Source organism: Cololabis saira, chromosome 23 (genome assembly GCF_033807715.1).
Source record: "Cololabis saira isolate AMF1-May2022 chromosome 23, fColSai1.1, whole genome shotgun sequence".
In the NCBI taxonomy this organism is placed as follows: Eukaryota; Metazoa; Chordata; class Actinopteri; order Beloniformes; family Belonidae; genus Cololabis; species Cololabis saira.
Window position 1 is genome coordinate 6,127,407 of NC_084609.1, and position 18,065 is coordinate 6,145,471.

An 18,065-nucleotide genomic window follows, 5' to 3' on the forward strand; every position below is an offset into this window, starting at 1 on the left:
CGTCGCCGCTATCTGCCGGATGCTTGATCTGCGAGGCTTCTCTCCAATTAGGGAGAGAAAAACAACCGGATGCTGAGAACGGAGTCAAAAACAACCGCCGTGTTTGATCCCCTCAGGCGGAGAGAGGCGTTATCTCGCCCGTAGTCGTCCGCCTCACCTCCTCCACCTGCGCGACCTTGTCCTCCGGCTCGCCATCGCACCGTAACGAGGAACCGGACTCTGAGAGACGAGCGGCGGCTCAGTGATTCTGCAGATCGATACCATCCTCTGGTGTGAAGACTGACTTTTTATTTTATTTCCAGACACTAGAAATGAAATAAAATAATAAAAACAAAGCTGTCTCCGTGGATTCTGATGCGTTTCCAGCATCAGCCGAGGAGTCTGGGTAACGCTGCCAAGGCCCGCGCTCTAATTGGCTCCCTGGCGTTGATCGCCGCAGAGCCGCTCGCCGGCCTATTAGGACGGACGCTTTCGCGTCCATCACTCAGCGTCCCCGTCTCCGGGGAAACGCCCAGGCCGTCACCAGTGTTATGGAAGTTCATACTTCTCGTGAACTAGTTCAAAGTTGTTCATTTCAATATTTTTAGGTGAGAAGTACGAATGAAACGCCCCCCCCTATCCTAAAACTGTTCACTGTATACAATCATGTTTTGTCCTAGTGGCTTTTCAACTTCACTCACGGGCTGTATATCACCAACAATGTAGTCCATTATCAGTTTGTCTACCTCAGGGGTCGGCAATCCAAAATGTTGAAAGAGCCAAATTGGACCAAAAACACAAAAAACAAATATGTCTAGAGGCGCAAAAAATGAAAAGTCTTGTATAAGCCTTACAATGAAGGCAACACATGCTGCATGTTTCTATATTAGTTAGAAATGGGGGACCATTATTTTTTTCATTATGCACTTCGAGAAAAAAGTCGAAATGTCGAGAAAAAAGTGGAAATGTCAAGAAAATAGTCGAAATGTTGAGAAAAAAGTCGAAATGTTGCCAAAAAAGTCAAAATTTCGAGAAAAAAGTCAAAATGTCCAGAAAAAAGTTGAAATGTTGAGAAAAAAGTCAAAATATTGAGAAAAATGTCGAAATGTCGAGATTAAAAAGGAAAGGGAAAAGGAAGAAAAAAAGAAAAAAAAAGGAAAAAAAGAAGAAAAAACAGAAAAAAAGAAGAAAAAAGCAAAAAAAAAGAAAAAAGGAAAAAAAGAAGAAAAAAGAGAAAAAAGGAAGAAAGAAAAAGAGAAGAAAAAAAGGAAAAAACAGAACAAAAAAAGGAAAAAAAGGTCAAACATTTTTGAAAATGCTCCAGGGAGCCACTAGGGCGGCGCTAAAGAGCTGCATGCGGCTCAAGAGCCGCGGGTTGCCGACCCCCGGTCTAGCTGTTGCAGGTAAATCAACTCCCTGAAGGTGCAGCAGTGGGACTGGGGTTGTATGGATCTGTTGGGTCTTCATGGTCTTTCCTGATCACTTTTTTTGATTGTCAAGGACTTGCAGATATTTTCTCACACTGGACGGATGCTTTAACTCCACATGACGTTTACGATGTGAAGTTGATGAGGTAGACGCTCGGACTTGTTTTCTCAGAGCAGGCGGACATAATTTGCACAGAGAGGTTAGATTTTTACCGGCGGACTCTTTGGGAGACGATGTGTAAAATTCCCCCGGATAATGATAAGCGGATCATCATCTGACGTCTCTCTCTTCACTGGTCATATAAAGATACACCGGGCTCGGGCCGCCGTTACCATGGAGCTGGTGCCCGTTGCTATGCTAGTGTGCACTGCATTGTGGGTAATGTAGTGTGAAGTCGTCGTCTCGTTGAGTATTTTAAATGTATTTGCCGCCCGCTGATGAAATGTACTCCGTAATAATTGGTACGGTGGCTGAGACCCGCCATGGCTGAAAATAAAAATAAATGCTGCTGCAACTAAAATAAACACTTTGCAAATAAAATAAACGCTGCAAACAGAAACAAACGCCGCTGCAAATTAAAGAAACGCTGCAAATATAAAGAAACCCTGCTGCAAATAAAATAAACACCGCTGCAAATAAAAAAAAAGATGCAAATAAAAAAGCCACAACAGAAGTGAATTACCGGGGACTATTTTTGCTGATGCACCGGTGTTTTTTACGTGAGAGGAGAAGAAGAAGACGAAGAGGACGTAAGTGAAAAGGAAGAAATAAGAAGAGCGAGGAATAAGAAGAACAACGAACGAGAAAATAAGTGAAAAGGTTAGTGTTCAACGTCGCTACGTGTCATTATGAATGTGTTAGGCCATAAAAACACCGGTGCATCGGCAAAAATAGTCCCCGGTTTATTCACTTCCGTTGTGGCTTTTTTGTTTGCGTCGTTTTTTTATTTTATTTGCAGCAGGGTTTCTTTATATTTGCAGTGTTTCTTTTATTTGCAGCGGCGTTTGTTTCTGTTTGCAGCGTTACTTTTATTTTCAGTAATGACAGGTCTCAGCCACCGTATAATTGGACCTAAACAGTGAAGCTGAAACTCACATAATCTGAACAGTTCAAGTTCCAGTTCGTGATCTGCAGAATGAACAAGTTCAAGTTCAAGTTCTTTATTTGCAAATACGTTCAGTTCAACGTTCTCACAGAAAGGAACGTGTTCGATGAACGCCTTCATTTGAACTCGTTCATGCACGACACTGGCCGTCACATTTCCCAGAATCCTTCAGCGGAGATGGAAACACCACCCGACCCCCGTGATGGCTCCACCGTTTGGGGCCTCGGCCTCCACGTTTCACGGCTTGGGACTCCGGCTGAGATCAGAGCCGACCCCCCACCGGGACCCGCTCTGGGTCTGCTAATGACCCCCCCCCCCACATCGTTCTCCTGACGCCCTCCTGGCTTTATAATGATTGCTTTACCACTTGTGGGCGTCTTGTGTGACCTCAACGGCCTCGGAGGCGGAACAGCTGAACTTTCACTGCGGGCCGGTGTTCTGTCCATCCATGCTACCCGTGTTACGTACAGAGGAATGTCCACAGCATTTCAGTTTAACAAAGGTGTGATGATCAGATTCTGAGCACATAATTGTAGTCTGTAAGTGGTTGACAGGTCGTTATTTTCAGAGGTGGTAGTAGCGAGTTACATTTACTCCGTTACATTTACTTGAGTAAGTTTTGGGAAATGTTGTACTTTTAGTAGTAGTTTTGAATCACTATACTTTTTACTTTTACTTGAGTAGATTTGTGAAGGAGAAACTGTTCCTCTTACTCCGCTACATTAGGCTACGTTGAGCTGTTACTTTTCTTTTATCCCTTTTATCCACGTACGTGTCAATCTCATGACATCACTGGGTGATTCTTTGGGGAAAAGTTTAGTTTTTGCATGTTTTGTCACATTTACACAGACTCAAACACACACAGAGTTTCTATGAGTTCATGTTTGTTCTAGTTCTGCCTGGTTAAAAAAGAAAAGTAAAAAGGCTTGAAATTTTGTGCTACTTGTGCATCATTTATTTTTTTATTCTGTTATTTTATTTATTTTATTATTTATTAAAGTACTTGAATTTACTTTAAGATTATTTTAATATAAGCTATTTTTTATTTTTTATTAAAATTAATTTTATTATTTTATTTATTTAATTTGCCTGAAGATGATTATTTTGTACTTTTGTCTGTTTGAATGGTTGTGTTAAAAAAAAAATCAGACGTTACTCAACAGTTACTCAGTACTTGAGTAGTTTTTTCACCAAGTACCTTTTTACTTTTACTCAAGTAATTATTTGGATGACTACTTTTTACTTTTTACTACTTTTTACTTCTACTTGAGTCATATTATTCTGAAGTAACAGTACTTTTACTGGATATGTACAGCAGTAGTTTACCCAGTAATGCCTTTGCAATTTTGATGACTGAAAAATAAAAGAAGAATCAAGATTTTGAAGACGGGACAGTTACTTTGAGCTGAATCATGGTGGTGCTTTGTATTGCCCACACACACACACACACACACACACACACACACACACACACACACACACACACACACACACACACACACACACTGACAGCTTGATAGGCCTCCGAGGACGAACGGCCGTCGCCGTGGGAACCGTTAAGCGTTAACGCGCCGTGCTGATGGGATGTTCGCTGCAGGAAAGTCAATGAAAAGTTCCGTGTAAATCAATCTCCGGCCGACGGCCCGACGGAGGAACCGGCTGGTTCCCTTCTCTCCGGCGGCGCTGCAGCGACACCGGCGACCCGAGGAAACCCGACACGAGAGCCGCCGCCGCGGTGGATCCGGTGTTCTGCAGCCATGCGTCTTTCCTCTGTGTCAGCGGTTCGGACCGCGGGGTGCGATGACACTTTTCTGGGCTCCGACCAACTCTGCATAATCCAGGGAGCATGAATCTGATGCCCCCCCCCCACCCCCAACTCTCTGCTCCAGGCCTCACATTTCCATGAGCCCACAAATTAACTTGTAGGCATATAATTTCAATGACCTCCGACTAAATCATTATTTTTTCTTTACAATTAAGTTCAGCAGAATTGCTTTAGAGAGGTCATCGGAAGCTCGGTTTAGCGGCGGCGGTTGATGGGTCGGTTACAGAGCCCAATAACTCACACAAAACACAAAAACACAAGGCCAGGAAACAATTCACAACTCAGGGCAATGACGTTTACATGCACTCAATAAGGAAGGAAGGAAGGAAAGGAAGGAAGGAAGGAAGGAAGGAAGGAAGGAAGGAAGGAAGGAAGGAAGGAAGGAAGGAAGGAAGGAAGGAAGGAAGGAAGGAAGGAAGGAAGGAAGGAAGGAAGGAAGGAAGGAAGGAAGGAAGGAAGGAAGGAAGGAAGGAAGGAAGGAAGAAGGGAGGAAAGAAAAGAAAAGAAGGAAGAAAGGGAGAAAAGAAGGAAGAAAGGAAGGAAGGAAGGAAAGAAAGAAAAAAGGATGAAGGCCGGAAAGAAGGAAGAAAAGAAGGAAGAAAAGAAGGAAGGAAGGAAGGAAAGAAAAGAAGGAAGGAAGGAAGAAGGAAGGAAGGAAAGAAAAGAAGGAAGAAGGGAGGAAAGAAGGAAAGAAGGAAGGAAGGAAAGAAAAGAAAGAAGAAGGGAGGAAAGAAAAGAAGGAAGAAGGGAGGAAAGAAGGAGGAAGAAAAGAAGGAGGGAAGGAAGGAAGGAAGGAAGGAAGGAAGGAAGGAAAGAAAAGAAGGAAGAAGGGAGGAAAAGAAGGAGGGAAGGAAGGAAGGAAGGAAGGAAAGAAAGAAAGAAAATAAGGAAGAAGGGAGGAAAGAAGGAAGAAAAGAAGGAAGGAAGGAAAGAAAAGAAAGAAGAAGGGAGGAACGAAGGAGGAAGAAAAGAAGGAAGGAAGGAAGGAAGGAAAGAAAGAAAAGAAGGAAAGAAAAGAAAGAAGAAGGGAGGAAAGAAAAGAAGGAAGGAAGGAAGAAGGAAGGGAGGAAAGAAAAGAAGGAAGAAGGGAGGAAAGAAGGAGGAAGAAAAGAAGGAAGGAAGGAAGGAAGGAAAGAAAAGAAGGAAAGAAAAGAAAGAAGAAGGGAGGAAAGAAAAGAACGAAGGAAGGAAGGAAGGAAAGAAAAGAAGGAAGAAGGAAGGAAGGAAGGGAGGAAAGAAAGGAAGGAAGGAAGGAAGGAAGGAAGGAAGGAAGGAAGGAAGGAAGGAAGGAAGGAAGGAAGGAAGGAAGGAAGGAAGGAAGGAAGGAAGGAAGGAAGGAAGGAAGGAAGGAACCCTTTTAAAACCTGAATATTGGCAATAACCCGGTTTTGCACGGCCATGTAAACACCAATAACCCCTTTGAATAACCCGAATTTGCTCATATTCAGGTTTTTAAAAACCCGAATATGATCCCTGGGTTACTACTTTTCTAACCCGAATATTGGGTCATGTAAACGCCTAACGGAATATCCCCATCAAACGGAACAGGAATTTGTTTTCTGCTCATGCTCTGTTCGCAAGGAATCCTGGTCTTTTGAGTCCAGGAAGTTCTTATAAACACGGAGAAACACAAGACCAGGAGGAGACTAATCACTTCATAAAAGTAATGAAAGATATGAACATTTCTGCATTTGTAGACGGTAGAAAGTACCGGGATAGCGAGATTTATTTATTTATCTATTTCAGATCCCCATTAATTGCTGCCTCAGCAACAACTAATCTTCCTGGGGTCCAACAGTACAAATATACATTTCTAAAAAACTTTTACAGTACAATATAAAATGTTAGTTAAACAGAATAAAACAAAGTAAATAACAAGTACAAAGAACAACAACTAAAAAGAAAAACAAGACAAAAAACTAAAACTAATAAAAACAATAAAGATAATAAGAAGCAGAAAACAATTAAAAAAGAAAATGAATTTTCCTAAATGAAAAAAACGAAAACAAAAAAAAACAAAAAAACAAATTACAACCAAAAACAGATAGATTCAAGATAAATCCAAGTACAACTAAAGATAAATAAGTGCATACTAAATGATGCAAATACAAAAACAAAAACAAAAAAACGGCTAAAACCATTAGACACGATCTAAAACAACCAGTTTCTTTTGAACTTCCTTTCTTAGTCTCCTCTTGAAGCCAACTCTGCCACTAGTTGAAATAAGATTTTCTGGAAGTATATTCCAGTAACTACCTGCCCTGTACATTACTGTTCTTTTTAGTATTTACAAGAAGGTGAGCGAAAAGTTGCACGAAGCAGCATTTGTTTTTAATTTGGATACAGGAAGAAGAAGCAGAAATGACGGTAATTGCGTCATGATGTTCTCCGTGCGTCGCTGGTTTGATCCAGATATTCCAAATGATTAATTACCATGTAAACGGAATATTCCGAATGTTTCAGTAACCGGAATATTAGCAATAACCCCGGATTTTGACTGCATGTAAACGTAGTCAGTGAGAGTTTCATGCCTTGGTTGGTTTGTTTTTTCAGCTGAAATCTTCAGGAGTGGGTTTATTTCTTGCGACATGTCCGCTCGTCATCAGTTCAGGATTTAAACGTATGAAGCTCAGCAGACACTGGAGATGTGAAAAGTAATCCTGCTTTGGAGTAGCCAGTAATCTGCAGCGAGTCACGCCCCATCTCAGCCGGTAATGGATCGGAGCACATATGACTGCTATTATTTCCACTTTTCTGAGTTTTCCCCTCAGGCTTCTGGTGCTTTGAGCTGATTTTGCAACGAGAACCTCGGTGAAATGATGGATGTGCACATGGACGAAGGCTGCCGGGGAAGAAAGACACAGAACACGCCTGTCCGTCATCAGGTCATCGTTTAAAACAAACTTGATCTGCAGAATTGAGATTCAACTGTAAACTTAGTTGGAAATGGTAAGAGAGGTGACATATATATGAGCCGTGGACCATCTTTCACTGGTTTTCTATTAGAGTTGCAACTCAGAAAAGTCTCAGGTTGGACATGACAACATTAACTCATTTAAAATTCCTCCAGTCAAAAAAGCAACGGCATGTCGAGTGGATGTGGGTTAATCTGGCCTAGTCAGTCTTGCAGGTCGCGTCTTTCATACTACGCTCACTTTCAGACATTTCATTTGAGTGTCTGGCGTCTCCGGGACGGTTCTGCAGCCAGCATGACTCCAAAAGCCTGCAGTTCTTTCAAAAAAATGACAGAGAATCACGTGAAGAGGCTCTCGAGCGAATTTGGTTCAAGTGTTTTCTGGTTCAGTTCCCGGAGGCTTCGCAACAGACACTGATTCATGAACGTGCACAACTCCTGTTGCTGCTCAGACTCACTCTCAACGTAGAACCGCCTTCTCAACGCAGAGTTTTCAACATTTCTTGTTGGATATCTTTTTGGAAATGTGTCAAATTGTGAAGGATCAGGATGTTTTTACTTCAAAAAGCTGTTTTGATTCTCATTTATATGGTTTAGACACCCGAGTACGGTTGTTTTATGTTCATCAAGACCAGTACTCGAGTTGTAAAAAAAAGATTTTATCATATGGGGACAGATAATTTGTGCTGATTACAAATAATATAATATATTACAAATAATAGCACTGACCAAAACACCTGCAGAAATACTGCAGGAATGACATAGCAGCAGTTAAATGCAGCCTTCTGTAAGCTTTAAATATCCACTGGGCTTACATCAAATACATCAAAACACAACAATAAAAAACAGTTTTCTGAACTTATCAATATGCCTTTGTCCTTCACAGGATAAGTAAAATGGATCACTGCAAAAACTCACAATCTTAACAAGAATATTTGTCTTATTTTTAGATAAAATGTCCAAAAAACGAGTAAAAATTACCATGTAAACACCTAATTCCGAATGAAAATGGCCATTCCGAATTAAACTTAATTCCGAAGTAAGTGGTTTATTCCGATTTTAAATCCGAATAGAATAATTCCGCGATCATGCACTGCAAAAAACCCCAAATCTTAACAAGAATATTTGTCTTATTTCTAGTTAAAATGTCTCATTTTCAGTCAAAAAAATCTCATTACACTTAAAACAAGACTCATCACTGGAAAAAACAACAATTTTCAGCTGTTTCAAGTAGATTTTCACTTGAAATAAGTAGAAAAATCAGCCAGTGGAACAAGATTTTTTTGCTTGTAATTAGAAGATAAATCTTGTCCCACTGGCAGATTTTTCTTCTTATTTCAAGTGAAAATTTACTTGAAACAGGTGAAAATTGTCAAATAAGTTATTTTTCTGGTGTTATTTTTCTGGTGATGACTCTAAATGTTGAAATAGCAGTAAAACCACATTCATTGATGAAATGACATAAGGGATGGAAAGGGGGGATGGCAGTTTTACAGGGGGATGATTTGGACCGTTTTTATTTCAGGGGGGGGATGCCATTCCCCACTCATCCCCCTCAACTCCAGTACTGATCAAGACCCATAAACTCTCTTCCTCTGCTCCCCGCTCACTCTGCTGTTATTGGCTACTCCGTAAACCTGGCCCAGAGGAAGTTGGAGGATGTTTTTCCTGTTGAACTTTTTGCAGACGATGTGTTTCTGTTTGCCTCATCAGGCCCAACCCTTCAAAGTCTCGCTGGACCGGTTTGTGGTCGGGATGAGAACCGGCTCCTCTAAGACCTTGAGACTGAGACCTTGGTCATCAGTTGGAGGAGGGTGGAGTTCCCTCTCCGGGTCGGGAGTTCAAGTACCTCTGGGTTCACAGGCGAGGGAAGGGTGGAGCGGGAGGTCGGTAGGCGGATCAGGGCAGCGTCCGCAGTGAAGCGATCCGTCGTGGTGAACAAGGAGATGATTGATTTACCAGTCGCTCTACGTGACCGAAGGAATGAGCTACGGCTCTCCCTTAGAGATACGGTGAGAAGCTGGGTCATGTGGGAGGGCCAATGGTGAAGCTCTTTATAAAAATGTCAATCAACATCTTTTTTGCCTGAGAAAACTGTCGTCTTTTCATATCGACAAAACACTGTTGACCCTTTTTTTATCAAGCTTTTATTGAATCGGTTTTTATCTTTTTGCATGGTGTCTTGGTTTTGGAAATCTGTCTTTTAGAACTAAGAACAGTCTGAACCAGATAGTGAAGTGATCCAGTGAGATAACGAGAGAGCAGCAGATGAATCCGGACAGATACGAAGGCTGTCTGGATCTATTTTAAAAGACACCTTTCATCCACTACACGACCACTTCCAGCTACTTCAGTCAGGACGCAGATATAGAAAAATGCAAAACCAAACGATTTAAACATAGTTTTATACCCACTGCTAAAATGCTCCTAAATAAATAGATAGTTTCTAGCTTTTATGTTGTGATCATGGTTTATTTTGTATGTTGTTTGTATGTGCTGATTGGATGGCTGGATGGGTGAGTGGATGAATGGATGGATGGTTAGATGGATGGATGAATGGATGGATAGGTGGATGGATGGATGGATGGATGGGGAGATGATGGATGAATGGATGGATGGATGGATGGGTGGATGGTTGGATGTGGGGGAGAAGGGTGAGTGAGAGGCACCGCCCAGTGGATCATGTCGGTGCCCCCCTGCAGCAGAGGCCTATAGCAGCATATCTACCACAAAGCTATATTTGAGACTAACTATTATAGTTTTGTTCTATAGCTGCAACTATGACTACTGACTCTAACACACTAGAGTTTACACTACCTAGAGATTCACCAAAACCAGCTAAAGGTTTACTAAACACTAACTATAGGCTTTACTAAACAGAAAGGTTTTAAGTTTAGTTTTAAAGGTGGAGGTGGTGTCAGCCTCCTTAACCCAGATTGGAAGTTGGTTCCATAGTAGTGGTGCCTGATAGCAGAACGCCCGCCCTCCAAATCTACATTTAGATACTCTAGGAACTACGAGTAAACCTGCACTCCGAGAACAGAGAGCTCTGCCAGGAACATAAGGCACTATCAGGTCTTGCAAATAATGCGGAGCTAAGCCGTTTTGGGCTTTATATGCAAGTAATACAATTTTAAATTGGATTCTGAATTTTACAGGTAGCCAATGGAGCGACGCTAACACTGGAGAGACATGGTCCATGGATGGATGGACGGCTGGGTGGACGGATGGATGGATGAATGGTGATGGATGGATGGATGGATGGATGAATGGTTGGATTTTCTTTGCCAGCTTCAGTCATCTTTAGACATTAACACCAGTTTTTACGGTTTTAAACGGGTTTGAACCTTTTCATTTGTGGGAACTTGGACATCTTTATACCCGGGTCAGAGTTCTTAAATCACCCAGTCAGACGGTTGTTGCGGTTGCCAGATCCAGCGGTTGCCAGATCCAGCAGCAGAGGTGACCAGGTGGTGGATGACCTTTCCTTTGAAGTGACGCACCTCTAAAAACGAGAGCAGCTGAATCTACCGACACATAAATCACGTTTACTCACCGGCCTTCCATTCATGATTAACTTTTGAATTATTAAAGTGTTATTATCTGTCTCCAGAAACGTTACCTGACCACGCTAACATCTCATCGACGCTTACGGGACCTTATTTACTGCTTGACAGTTATTTATACGTTATGCGACTTGTGTTTACCCAACAGGCTCGTAACATTTTTGTGGATGTTTTTATGTGCAGGCAGAGGCAGCCTTTTCTTTTTTTATCACTTTCTCAACATAGCTCACAAACAGTCACACAGTGGTCTGCAGGAACTTACAAGCTTCTCTGCAGATTTAGCAGCAAACGGCTGCTCGTGAAACCGTTTGGTACCTGTGAGAACTCCTCGTTTCCTGATTAGTCAAACTCCAGGGTGAAGAGCTTCAGATGGCCGTGGTTTTCAGTTCAAGGCCTTGACGAGGATCCAGATAATCTTGCGGCAGATTCCCAGAATAACTTCCCCTGCTCTGTGAATTCTGCAGAGGCGGAGTCCTCGACGTCCAAACATTGATTTCAGGCCCCTCGTGTAATTAACCAATCACAGCCAGCGATGAGCCATGGAAAGAGTAAACACGTTCTTCTGTTACTTCTCCGAGCCAAACTCCGAGATGATTTCCTCCTGTCACGATCTTTTAATCTAATTCCAACTGCAAATTATTTTGACATTGTGATTTATTCATGCTTGATGTATAATTAGATGAAAAGTTGACCTTTAACATGCTCATGCAGTTGCTATTTTTAAACCTGGATATGTGAACACAGCTTCTTATTCCCACATATTTTGCTCAAATACAAATTGATGCATTTAAGACAACAGAGCCAGTAAAAGAAGCCCAGGCTTCTGCAGGACTGGCTGCAGAGTTTTATTGTGTCAGGCTTCAAGCCAGAATCATTTATGTGTTGTTGTCAGGAAGCTTTTTTTCTGCTGTCTTCATAGTTTAGCAATCAGAACTTTATTTACTTTTATTTATTAATTTTTTTGCAAAGAGCAACTGCAGGCTTGGCAGTTGTACATCAGGTAAAAATGCAGTTGCTCAACCGACCAATCGGGGCTCCTAAAGCTAAATGCATTCACAGCTTTGGGCAATTTTGAAGAGCAGTTTTGACGCCCATTTTTCTTCGTACGGGCTGCAGCCATGTTGCTCGGGAAAGTCGACAAGAACACGCCCGCTGTTTATCAATCAAAGTTGGTCTTGGCGACCAGCACCTTCAGCGGTTTCCTGCTGAAAAAATCTCCGGAGCTGTTTACGTTTAGTCGATGCTGGATTCCTAAAAACAGCTGGTTGCTACCTTAAGCAAGATTGATAGGTTAAAAGGTTAATACCATGCTGGTAAAAACCTAAGGCATATATATGTGCATTGTTATTATATTTAATATATATACATATATATATGCATACATACGCATACACATACATATATATACACATACAAACCCAGTGGTTTTTTTTTGTTTTTTTTCGGGCTGTGAAGGAGGGGTGTGACATCCACTGCTAAACCAGGAAGCAAGAACACATGGAGGCACACGTCGAACACTGGAACACTGGAACACTGGATCTGCAACAAAAACCACAAACAAAACACGAAACCAACACGGAACTGACCAAAACACGAGCAGCAACCGTCCCAAGTCTCGAGATCTAATCACAATCTGAGCTAAGCCACTGCGACTAACTAACCCCAAAAACTACAGAGCCAGCATGCAGGTGAACAAGCCAATGTATATGTCTGTGTGTGTATGTGTGTGTGTATATGTCTGTGTGGCTATGTGTGTGTGTGTATGTGTATGTGTGTATATGTATGTGTATGTGTATGTATATGTCTGCGTGGCTATGTGTGTGTATGTGTGTCTGTGTATATGTCTGTGTGGCTATGTGTGTATGTATGTGTGTGGCTATGTGGCTCATTTCTGAAAACCGCGGGCCCTTAAAAAGTCTTAAATTCCATTATTGCTAAAATAAGGCCTTTAAAAAAAAGACCAACTAAAAAAGAAGACTGAATATGATAACGATAGGAGCAGGACTGACCTTCAAAACAAACTACAAGGACGCCTCATATTCACTGTCAAGCACGGTGGCGGAGGGTTGATGGACTCTGGTCTCAACTATGAACTCCCTGTATCGGTGGGATCTTTTAAAAACTCACTATTTTAGACTTGCGTTTAACTGATTGTATTATTTGTCTGTTTTTATCTCTCAATTGTGTCTTAATTGTACTAATTGTTTGTTTCCTGTTTTTAATTGCATGTAAAGCACTTTGTGACTTGTTTTGGAAAAGTGCTCTATAAATAAAGGTATTATTATTATTATTTATCTTAGAGCAACGAATCTCTGCTAAAATGACTGAAGAATGAAAGAATTCATGTCTTGAAACGAACTCCTCAAAGCTCAGAAACTCAACCCAAATAAGGCCGTTAAATGTCTTAATTTGTCTTAAATCTCAATCCAAGGGTCTTAATTTTAGAAGGGATGTATCCAGTTATCATTGAAATGTTTATGTCCTCGTTTTGAGGAGAATCTCCTGCGGAGGTTCTGAATCTTTGTTGCCAGATTGGGCAAGTTTCAGCCCAATTGGGCTTTAAAATATATATTTGGTCTGCTTTTCCGGGTTTTTACTAAATATTTAGGAGAAATTATTAACCAAAAAGTTGCCATTTTGGCAGAGAAAAGTAGAAACGTACACATGAAATTCACTGATATTTTATTTGGATTAATCTACTCAATTTAATTGTAGTCTTTGTTTGGAGCCTGAACATTTTTGGGGCTATTTAGTGGTGTTGGGAAGCTTGGCCTTTAATAATTGACGGTTTTAACATAGAGAATGTATGATTTTGGCTGTTTTTTCATTATTTCGGTGGGTTTTACATCACGTTTGGGCTGGAACCTGTCAGCCAGATCTGGCAACCTCGACCTCAGCTCTGGATTTCTTAGTGACTTGTCTTTTTGGTCTTAAATTTAGTTTGAAAATGGTAATAAAAAGTCTTAAATTTAACTCGGTCAAAGCTGTATACACCCTTTAAATCAGCGGCAACTGAAAACCAGTCACTGAATGCAACTACAGTTGTGTGACGATCAAAGGAGATAATAAACGTTCAGCAGCTGCTTCTACAAGAGGAAGACACTGAGTCACGGCTTTGGTCAGCATGACTGAGCAAAGACGAGCCCTGGCATCACAGTTAGGGAGCATTCTTGTGGCATGACCTTGGAGGGATGAATGTTGTTTTCACTCTAAGATCTCTGGTATATTATATGAACTTAGGTTAAAAAAACTGATAATGAGGTGTTTTTGTAGCGCTATGGCAACATCGGGGCTTTTGACATCCAATATCCACTACAAGGAAAACACACTTGCAAGGAAAAGCCTGTGAACCCCGTGGACTTCACTGGCTCTCTGCAGTCGTCTGTCTTCCTCAGGAGTTGTAACGACAGACGGCTACAACCTGCTTCGGCTGACGGTGCACGCCCCGTTAAGGTTTCCTGTCTCTTCATCGAACACATTAAAAATCTGCAGCGCCGGAGGAGAAAGTACGAGTTGGACGTTCCCCCATTTGGCAATGAGTTCTTTCAGTTTCTCCGGATCGGAGCCGCACAACAGCCAGGAGGGATCTTGGCCCGGTTCTCTCTCCAGAGCTGCTTCGGCTCAGACATATTTGTCGGCGTGAACGGCTCTCTGGAGGGGTCGGCTACAGACTCCGGTCTGGGCTCCGACCGGCTCCAACCGGGCTGTCTGGGCTCCAACCGGGCTGTCTGGGCCACTTCCAAAGGTGGATTTGCTCTGATCGCTGTCCCGCTTCATCACTGAACTTCTACTTCTACTTCCTCTGGGATTAACTTGGTAAAATCTGGGTTTCAGCCGAAAATAATGACCCTCCCTCCACCATGCTTCACTGCTGGGACAATGCTTTGTTTCTGGTAACCTCTGCAGCGTTTAAACAACTGAACTCTTGTTTCATCAGACCACAAACATCTTTTTTGCCAAGTCATCATCGCCGGAGGTGGACTTGTCTAAAGATGGACTGACAGATGCCAAAAACACTTTGATATGACTTTTAGTCATTATGAAAAGCAAACTTGAAATATGTGAGTGTGAAAACCTTTTGCTTCAGCGCTGTGAACGTTTGATGGTGGTGGTGTTCAATGAAGAGATAAGAAGTTATATTTGTTTGTGTTGTTATCGGATTAAGCACATTGTTATTGTCTACTATGACTTAGATGAAGACAAACCAGTGCATAAAACCAGTAAATTCATGGGTTTTAAATGCTTTTTCTCGCAATTCTGGTCCTTTCGGTCCTGTAGTTTACTGTAATTAATGACCAATTTAACAGTTTAACTAATAGTGACATAATCTCTGAACTTGTGAAATTTAAAAAGCAGCATTTTGCTGAATAAAGTTGTCAAATAGAAGGACGTCTAGAGGGCATCCCTCAAGCCAGATGCCGTAGACCGGCTCGTGTTCCTTGCAAAAAACTTGCAAATGTGAATATCAAATGTAATGACTGACATTACACACCTCTACCTCCTTCATGGGTTGCATTATTATTTAGCATGCAAAGACCAAGTTTAGTTTAATTAGAAAATGTCTTGTTTTATTTAATTGGAAATATAACTTACTGTATGTTTGCAAGTGCTGATTTGCTGATTTTTTTTTTCAGAGATAAAACTTTATATTTTATTATATTTTTTAAAACTTTTTTTCAACTTATTTTACTTATTTGAGTTTTTTACTTTATTCATTCATTTTTGGTTTAATAAGAGCAAAGTTTGCACTTAAAGCCCAATGGGGCAAATGTTCAATAAAAAAACAGCATATTTGAAATCATTTCTTTGCCTTTTATCAATTCACAAAGTAATCGGATTTTGAGAGAAAAAAATCGAGATTTTATTTTTGGGCAAAATCGAACAGGCCTAGCCAGAACATTAAGTTAAAAAACTTTTGCACTGGAGTTTCATGCACTGCTACTTGGACTTGGGACATGAATGGGATCCAAACAAAGTGGATATAACAAAGACAACTGGATTTTGGGACAAGATATAAAGCAGACAATAATGGATGTGCAATGAAGCAAGTTGGAGCAATCATTGTATGTGACGTAAGGAATTGTTTGGTACTGGATGTCCCAAATGCTGCTGTTGAAACTGCTGTTTGTTGGATGGCTCATGGATGATTTGCTGTGTATGGAAATCCCTGTGGTTTGAAATCTTGGTTTGAAATGGAGACAAAGTATCAGTGCGTCTGATCAGGGCTACTGAATCAATTGTCAGATATCGTGAATGGTGTGCACATGGTGCAGGAATTCTAAGTATCCATGTCAGATTTGAATGACCAATTAAAGAACATGGAGGAGCCTGCTGAGGCTGGTGAAGAGGAGATGACTGTTGTGAAAATGATTCACTCCCGTAGAGGAAAACTGGGAGTGTTGACATACAAACAGAATGAGATTCAAGCTCTTTTGGAGGATGAATCCGGACGACCTGGGGCCTGTACTACGAAGCGGGATTTGGGGTTAGCGAGGTAACTTCAGGTTTAACCCTGGGTTTTCAGGACTACGACGGTGGTTCACTTCTTACCGGGGTACATCGCCATGGTAACTTATGCTGAACAGCTAACCTTATGTTCGAGATACAGATCGCCGGGTATAAAAGCACCGCCCGCTGACCAATCAGCTCTCTTGGAAAATGGCATGCCCTTTCGAAGAGAATCCAGTGGAGCTCGGTGCGCGGATCGTGAGAGGATCCCTCCGAAGAGAACGCGTATTCAGGGACCGCCAAAACCCCTTTGCTTTCCCTGATGAGTACCTGTATGAACGATCCAGAAAAAAAGGAAAAAAAGAAAAAAAAGGTGGAGGAGAAAATAAAAAATAAATCAATCAATGAATAAATAAATAAAACAAATCATCACCCAAAATCCGATGTACAGTCAATCCAAAACTAATACCAATTAAATAAATAAATCAAGAAGAAATCAAAAAGAAGATGCATTTGTAAGGGGATAGCAAAAAAGGGATTTTCAATTTCGTCCCTCGAACATTCTGAGAAGTCACTTTAAAATACTAAATACCCCCCTCCTGAAAAAATAAAAAATTAAATAAAATAAATAAATAAACCCAATTCTTTGGTACAGCCTCAGCACAAGTTATCGGTCAACAACAATAGTTATAGAACCAATATATACAGGACTGTCTCAGAAAATTAGAATATTGTGATTTTCTGTAATGCAAACACAAAAACAAAAAAATGTCATACATTCTGGATTCATTACAAATCAACTGAAATATTGCAAGCCTTTTATTATTTTAATATTGCTGATCATGGTTTACAGTTTAAGATTAAGATTCCCAGAATATTCAAATATATGTTTATATCCCTATGAATTTACGCATTTATACAGTCAGCGATCTTTTGCCAGCAGTCTTTCCTGCATTTTGCAGCTGCAACTGTGTTGCTTTTTGCCTGTATTATATGCCTATACTCATCATATTTCCGTAAAATTATTGTTTGCTCTTCGCTACTGAAATAAGCGGCTCTGACAGCGGACTTCTCCATGCTTGCGATTGGTCATGCGCTGAAAACACTGCCCCTTTTATGTGCACGCGCTCATATCCAGATTGGAGAAACCTGGGTTGATATACCGAGTTGATAACCACCGTCGTGTGACCGCTTAGCGTGATTGCAATTGTCCGGGTTAGTGAATCTGGATAAGGAAAATATATCCTGGGTATGTTGAACTTGCTTCGTAGTACAGGCCCCTGATGCACGCATCATACAGCAAAAATGTTATGTGCTTGAAAATGCCCTGGAAGAATTTATTCAGTTTCAAGATTCTGTCACAAAGTTCTTGTCAGAAGAAGAAAAAGAGTGTGACCAAATGGACTGGTTTGAGCCCAAGAAAAAGCGCTTCAAAGACTTTTTGAGAGATGTGGAGAAAAAGATGGAGTTGGTTGCTTATGAGGAGAAACTAACGGGGCATGATCTCCCTGAAGTAGAGCCGGAAGACAGTGTGTCAAGGAGGGGGTCCACTGTCCGAGGCACTGTGTCCTCAAACATCAGAAGATTGAAGGCTCAGGCTCAGGCTGAGAGAGCTGCTTTTTTGGTTCGTGCAGAGATGCTTTCAAGTTGTAGCTAACTTGACATTGAAGGGAGTATTTGACATTTTTAAAGCAGCACAAAGGAACTTGTGCTGTTTTTAGCTCAGCGGCTCCCCCTACAGGCGTGGAGGTTAAACTACTGTCATCATGTTTTAAAAGCCTTTTCTCGCAACTCTGTTCC